The following is an 8,429-nucleotide window of genomic DNA, read 5'->3' as shown; positions in this document are numbered from 1 at the left end:
TCAAGCCTCAGGATCTTCACAAGACAGCTCCCAGGTTACTCCGCCTCTCCAAGGTCTTTCTCCCCGCTTCCAGTTACTCCACCTCTCGAGCACTTGACCTTTGATCACCAAGCCCGCGTCAAGCCTCAGGTTTCTTTCACTCGGACAGCTGCCAGGTTACTCCACCTCTCTTGCTTAATCCAAAGCAAGGTGTTTTTGGTTGTCACAGTTGAATGTAACAGACTCCAATCTGACCACAAGCTATCGTTAAATCAACTTCGGTGTAGAGCAGCTTCGGTCACCTTCTAGATGTATAGCAGTTTAAGCTTTGTAACTCTCTCAAACACTAAGATGTGTTTTCTCGCTGTTTTGAATATCAGGATGATATTCCAAATTTAGCACTTGCACTTGAACGTTTGAATCAGACACCTCTCTAGAATTCAGAATTTTTTTTTTATGAGAGTTGAGGAATAATTCCGTTGGAGGGAAAATTATTCCGTTTGAAATTTGTCTCCCATGATGTGTATGGGACTTGCATCTTTTCAGCATTCTTCATGGAGTGGTGGTCTTGTAACTTGAACCCTTTGTTTGATAGTGGATATTCCATAGTCCACTTTCTTGAGTCCATGCTCCACTTGCTACTTTTGGTAAAAGTTACTCTTTTTAAATTCCCATTGATCCTCGTTTTAGGGAATAAGACCGACTTTGGATTGGTGCACCTTTTATCCATTTGTTATGGAGTTCTGACGTGGCGTCCACTTTTGGCACCTCCTTAATATTCTATCTCCATGATATTCTTCTTCTCCAAACTTTAAGTATGCTTCCTGACCGTCATTCAGCATTACTGGAGAAGTGTCAGTTTATCGAGACCAAGGTTGATGTCTCGATTGTTTGATGTCTCGAACCCAAGCATCGAGAGCTCTACCTCTCGAACTCTGCTTATGTCTCGAACTGTATGGTTATATCGAGAGGTACTACCTCTCGAACTCTGCTTGTGTCTCGAGACTTAGTTGATGTCTCGCAGACCCTTATTCCTCCAGTGTCGTCTCGTGCCTTCTACTGATCTATCTATGAAATTACAACACGATTCTTCTAAGATGTTCATACAAGTTTACCTTGAGCTTAAATATTTTCCGAGTTGAGCTCAAAGTTACCCGGTTGTATTTTCGCTCTTGGTTTACTTGTCGAACTTACAATGTTTTGCCTATGTATCGAGACTTGGTGATTTCTACTTAACAGTTGGTATCATCAAAACCTATTACATGATGTTCCTAACAGGTTTCATACGATTTGCAATCATCTTAGCCATGACTTTATAAACAACATTACATAATACAATAGGTCTGAGATCAGTCACTAATTCTGGGATCTTCTTTTTAGGAATTAACACAATAGTAGCATCATTTAAACCACTGGGAAAGAGCCTGAATGTAAGCAATCTAAGACAAAATCTAAAAGATTCTTACCCACTACATCCCAAAATTGTTGATAGAAACTGGGATTCATACTATCGGGACCAGGGGCCTTATCTAGGAACATAGAGAATAAAGCTTTTTTACTTCCTCCATAGTGAAGGGATGGAGTAACGCCAAATTGTACTCTTGCGAAACACGAGGAGTAAAGGCTGGAAAAGGAGTGCCAATCTAGCACACATAAGATCTGAAGATGTCCTCATATTAGAATAAGATAAGAGGGCAAAAAGCCTCACCCTCTAACCAGTTCCCCATATCATCCCTTAATTTAGAGATAGTATTTTTCTTCCTACGAGCAGAGGCATACCTGTGATAATACTTTGTGTTCGCATCATCACCCCGCAGCCAATTCTGCTTTGCTCATTGCCTCCAAAAAACATTATCATGTGTTTCCAACTGACCCAACTCCCCATCCAAACGCCTAAATTCCTCTAAATAAACTATGTTAGTACATACCCTCAACAACTAGAGCTTTTTGCCGAGTGCCCCTATTCGCTTGCCAAACTTATGAAATCGGTCACTATCCCACTCCCTCAGTCTCTTCCCACACAATTGCAAACACCCTTGCAAACCATGCCCTCTCCCCTCCTCCCAAACACCCTCCACCACCCCTCTACAACCCTCATCCAGCAGCCAAGTCATATCAAACTTAAAGCTCCTACCTCCCCTTCCATGCTAAGACTTTGCACCCCTGCCATCAAGAAAGAGTGCAGAATGATCAGATGAACGGGAAAGAATTTTTACCACAGTAGCTGTCTTCATGCATTTTCTCCGATCATCACTAGCCACAACTTTATCCAACCTCTCCTCCACCCAAGCATTAGTGCCTTTTCCACTCTCCCATGTGAAAGGATAACCTACCGTGGGTAGAACATGTAAACCATAGTCCTCCAACATGTCTCCAAAACCACACAATAAACTCTCAGGCTAGGGATTACACCCCCATTTCTCATGCTGAAAAACCAAGTTATCAAAATCACCAATAATTACCCATGGTAACGTGGACTGACCTCGTAAGGACATTAGAAGCTCCCATGGCTCCCTTTGTTTGTTGTGTTAAGGAAATCTATAGAAACAAGTCATTCTCCACGGGGAGAAACCAAAACAACTCACCTCAATATCAATGTGATTCCTAGAGTAGCTCAATAACCTAGTAGTGTTATTCGACATCCAGAACAAAGCCAAACCTCCACTCAACCCCATACTGTCCACGTAAAACAGCCCCTCAAAACCCAATCGCACCTAATGCGCTCAGCATGAATCCTTCCTACCTCCGTTTCCATAAGAAAAATAAAATCCAGCTTCTTATTGGACACCAATTCCATAATCTCATGAACTGTCTGTGGTCGTGTTATATAGTTTTAGTTGAAACCATTCATTTAAGAAAGTATGAGAATTTTATTGAGAATTTTAGGAGTTAATTCCATTTTTGGTCCCAAATTTATAGGTGTCGTTCCACTTTTGGTCCTTTTTTTTTTCAAAATATATTGGTCCTAGTTTTATTGTGGCATGACCATTTTTGGTCCTCCGTTAACAAAAGTGTTAAATTGGCGTTAATTAGGAGGGTATTTCAGTCCATTTAGTTTTAAATGTTAATTCCTTTTTTGGTCCTATATTTATATGTCATTTCACTTTTAGTCCTTTAAAAAAAAACATTATGTTGGTCCTCACATTATTATGACATGATTATTTGTGGTCCTCCGTCAATAAATATGTTCATAAACCACTTAAAATCTCACTTTTTTTCTTGGTAATAGAACAATACAAGATGAAAGTTTTTTTTTCTACATCTTCAAAAAATCGTATACATTGGCCATACACTCATTAATAGCATAAATAATTCATAATTCATTAATTGCGTAATACAGCAAAAACTGTTAGCAAAAATAAGTGTACTGCAAAACATAAAAAAAGTGCAATTGCAAAAATAAATAAATAAATAAATAAATCCACTTTATAACAAACTTAAGTCTAATGCATAAGTCTACTTCATAAGTTTATTCATTTGAATCGGAGTTGTAGCCTTTAAGTTGGACTTCCCCATAATATCCTGACTCCCAAGGAGGTGAGACTATTGCCTTTCTTTTGTGAAGGTCTACCAATAAACTCATTAGGTTGTGCTCTATCATCTACCATTGATTGTGTGACTTGGATTTCTTCAGCTTGAGAACCATCTCTAACTTCAACTCCAACTTGTTCTTGATTACCAATTTCTTGATGAGTTGTGGCCTTAGATGTACTTTTCTTCTTTCTAACCCTTTTCTTTGGGTGAAGCTGCATATAAAAAATCAGAACAATGTCAATGAAAGTGTATGTTTAGTGGGGTGGAAAAGATGGAATAAGAGATTAAAACGAAGAGATGAACTCCCCGACTGTCGAGTCTCGAAGGAGGCACACTCGGAAGATTGCTTAGCTTATTTCAATTGAATGCATAGTGGTCTTGGAAGGTTGTCATGTGCACAATGTAAAAATCAATTGTTTGGGAAAATCTATCAACTAAAGTATACAAGTAATGAAACAATCAAATGGAAGAAACTAGGGAACGAATCGTGCTTGGTTGTGATGCCTCATCGTGTGTCTATTGTACGGGAACATTGATTCACCTAAATTGCTATTCAAGGGTGTTCGTTCTCGATTCCTTTCCACAAATAGTGTACTAGGGCTCCCTAGCTTAGGAGTGCTTATTAGGCAACCAAAAACATTAGAGACATTTCATCGAACACTTTGACTGCATCACCTTCCTACTAACCTAAACTAAGATCTACATAGGAATCCATGATTGCAAGGAGCTAGCCTCAACACTAATCACTAACATGCTTAGATTAAAGCCTTAATCATTCAAGTGATTCGACAAAACTCTTAGAATTCAATCAATACTACAATCATAAAACAAGAATAGGAATTCCAATTAGAGTAATCAATTTCCACAATTGAGAATTAAAGATCAACACTAGGCACCACAACTTTGCACAATTCAATCCATATAGAGAAATTAGCTACTCATTCTATGAATTGAAATCACAAAGCCAAATTTCATACAAGGAATTGAAATTGCAATCAAAATTGAAATAGAAACTAGAATAGAAATGAATATTACCCAGGAGAATTCAATTAAAAGCTTCAATGTAAAATTTCTTCTTCAAACTTGGATCAAATGATGAAAATCTCTAGGATCTCTCCCTTCTCTCTATACAATGCTCTTGAAAGTAAAAGTCTAATCTAAAATTTATGATCTGAAAAATGTCTAACTCTTCTTAAAATTTCCTAACTAAGCCTTTAAATAGCTTCCCCAAAATTGCCCCTCTCATTAGTGATTTCCGCATCTCTCATCCACACAGGCTCCACGCATGGAGACCTGGCATGGATCAGCACTAGAAAAGATCCACGCCTCTTCCACGCGTGGAGAGGACTGCAGTCTTGCCCGAGGCTTTTCTTCTTCACTTCATTTGCTCGTTAAGTCCTCATGCCTTGTCATTCCATTCCCGGGACCTATAAAAACACTCAAATATACCAAAGATATAGTTTTGCAATAGACCTACACATTAGAGCATAAAAATACCATAAATAATTCACAAAAGGATGCTAAACGTTACTAAATAACCCGAACTTAGACCCTTAATTCTAGCTATTTTTGGTGCTTATCAGTCAATAAACAGAAAATGATAACAATTTCATAATTGCATACAAGTAAAATAAATCATTACTATTCTTTCTTTTGTTGCAGGATCTTGAGGACATTTTCTTGAGTTATGGACTGCTTCTTTGCACTTTTTGCAATGCTTAACCAACAAGCTATGGTTCACATGTGTTCCATCTTTTGTTATCTCTTCTCTGCTTCTCTTTCTCAACTTTTTGGGCCTGCCACCTTTTTTTGGTGTACAATGGGAGGTAGTGGTGGTTCCTTTTCTGACTTAGGCCATTCCATAGGTCCATCAAGTGGTTTGATACTCTTTCCATAGGTGGTTTGGTAATACCAAATTGAGTAACAAGGGTCTACATACTCATTAACTGATACATTTCCATGTTTCATCCATATAGCCCTAACAGCATGTTGACATGGTATCCTAGTTAAATCCCACCTCCTACAGTTACATGTAAACCTAGACAAGTCCAGAGTATGTTGCTCTACCACTCCTAATAGTATTGCAGATCTTATCTCAATGGTAGATATTTTCTTCATTATGTTAGGGCAGAATGGTCCCTTCCAACTCATTGATTTTTGTCTACTATCAAACAATTTTTTCATCAACAATTTCCTTATAGTTTTTGAACAAGAAACTAAAGATTGTTGTCTAGCACCTAAGATCATAGCATTGAAACTCTCTGAAATGTTATTAACTAAAGCATCACATTTAGAAGTAGTTCAGAAATAAGACTTGCTCCATTCTGAGGGGTGTTTCTCTCTTAACCAATCATGTGCATGGTCATCTAACCTTTTGATATCATTCATGGCTTCATTAAAGGTTTTCACTGTGGTTGCCTTTGCTGCTGCCCACAAGGCATCTTTCATAGCTTTTCCCACATAGCCAGCAAGTCTCATGTTGCCAAAGAGATGTCTGACACAGAATCCATGACTAGTATATGGTAAGACATCTTTAAAAGCATGTAACAATCCTTTCTGCTTGTCTACAAAAAAAAAATGGTTTTAATTCATATTACATATTTAAGTCAGATTATAGATTTAACCCAAAAAAAATAAGTCAAACGTAACAAACCTGAGATGAATGTCAATTTGTGTTTTGCTTCCTCAGTTATCACCAAGTCATTTTTAAGTAACTCCAAGAACCAGGTCCAGGACTAGTTGTTTTCCCCTTCAACAATGGCATATGCTAATGTGAAGATGCTATCATTTCCATCAACCCCCACTGCTAGTAACAGAATCCGTCCAAACTTGTGCTTTAAGTGGCATCCATCTACCGCAATGATGGGTCTACAAAACTTATATCCCTCCTTGCAAGCATCCCAACACAAATACATCCGAAGAAATCTTTGTTTTCCTTCATATTCTAAATCACTAAGCTTGACTATGCATGTGGTCATTGGATTAGTTTTCTGAATCTCTAAGCAATAATCCCAAATCTTTTTGAAGAAATCTAGAACCTCCCCTTCAATTGCTTCTTTGGCTTTTGTAATTGCCCTATATATTTGCTTCATGCTTAAATCAACCCCTCATCAACCTTAACCTTATCTCTAAACTCAGTTGATGTCCAACTCATATGGTGCATTACTTCTTTCTTCCATCTATTTGCAACTCTAGTAGACTTAACCATGTTATTTTTGTAAACCCAACCACACCCTTCATGCTCTTCGTGAAAAGTTGTAATTCTCTAAGACATAGCATTTTTTACTTTCCACATATTGATTTTGAAAGGGCATCCAACTTGTCTACATCTAACATACATTCTTTCTTTGTCATTCTTAGTGAAGTGTAATTCCTTGCGATTATTATAAGCGTAGTTGTAGACTGCATCCTTAAATTCTTTTTTAGAAGTAAATGTTACATTGAAATTAATAGACTTCATCTCTGTATTTGACTTAAACACGGGCTATTAAGTTCTCTCTTCATCATCAGTATCCTTTCCACTCTCTTCATCAGACATATTTAGTCCTATAGAATCTATATTTGCAGTATTGTCATCGTTCTCATTTTCAATTAACTTTGCATCACTATAGTCATAGTATTCCAACTCTTCATCCTCACCATTTTCTTCAAATTCTGCAACTTCCCCTTCACCCCCACCCACACCATCACCCTCAAAAATTGCTGGTACAACCCAAACCTCAATTTTCTTAGGAACTACAAAACCATTACAGATTTTCTAACAATCACTATCAATAACTAATTCAATTAAATGGCCCGTATTTATCATTATAAAATACTTAAACTTGTCTAACATATTGTAACCCAACTCTTCTACACTCTCCCTTAGGGTTATCATTCCCAATAAATCATTATCCATATCAAAACTCGTTGTTAGCCCTCCAACATATCCTTTACTAGATTTTCTAATCAAGCCGCCATGTTTTATTATCAATTTGAACTTATCTGTTAACATATAACAGAAAAGAAACAAGTTTAATTATCAACACAATGGTTCCAAATATATGTAAAATAAATCATTCAAAGCATGCCTTCTACCAAGCTATTCAAACCAGTAGTCCCCTTTGTAGTGAAAAAAACAATACAAATATTTACAATGCTTTGGTATTTTCAATTTCTTTATGATTAGTTGACAACCAACATTGAAAAATACAAAAGGATGAAATATATAAATTTATTGTACTTATGTTGTCACTTCCACAAGAATTTTGTCTTTCATCCATAAGCCTTTAGTTGACAGTTGGAGGCATTGCAACAAAGATTAATGTAGAGGGGATGCTGCCTGAGGTTGTGCGGTGCTACGGTGCGGTGTTGTTGCGCGACGCTATTGCCTGAGACTCTGTGAGCAACTGACATTGAAAAATACAAAAAAAAAAGAGGAAATACATAAATTTATTGTACCTATGTTGTTACTTCCTCCAGAATTTTGCCTTTCATCCATAAGCCTTCAGTTGACAGTTGGAGGCATTGCGGCGAAGATTAATGCGGAGGGGATGCTGCCTGAGGTTGTGCGACGCTACAGTGCGATGTTGTCGCACGACGCTATGGTGCGATGTTGTCGCGCGACGCTACTGCCTGAGACTTTGTGAGCAACTGTGCAACACTACTCTGCCTGAGGCAGTGCTGCGGTGCGGCGGTGCTGCGACAAATAAGGGCTGCGTGAGGCGGTGTGACGACAATTGGAAGCTGCGTGAGGCAGTGCGGTGATAGAGGTTGCGTGAGGCGGTGCGGTGACATAGGTTGTGACAATGGAGGCTGTTGTGAGGCAGAAGAAATTTACGCCATGTATTTGATTAATGGAATTAGGGATTTTTGTAATACTAATAAAAATAAAAACACACATTTAATATCAAAAAGACAAAAATATCCTAATAGTT

This window comes from Ipomoea triloba, chromosome 10 (genome assembly GCF_003576645.1).
Source record: "Ipomoea triloba cultivar NCNSP0323 chromosome 10, ASM357664v1".
NCBI classification, from domain to species: Eukaryota; Viridiplantae; Streptophyta; class Magnoliopsida; order Solanales; family Convolvulaceae; genus Ipomoea; species Ipomoea triloba.
The sequence above is the reverse complement of the archived record's forward strand: the minus strand, read 5'-3'. Positions refer to the sequence as shown.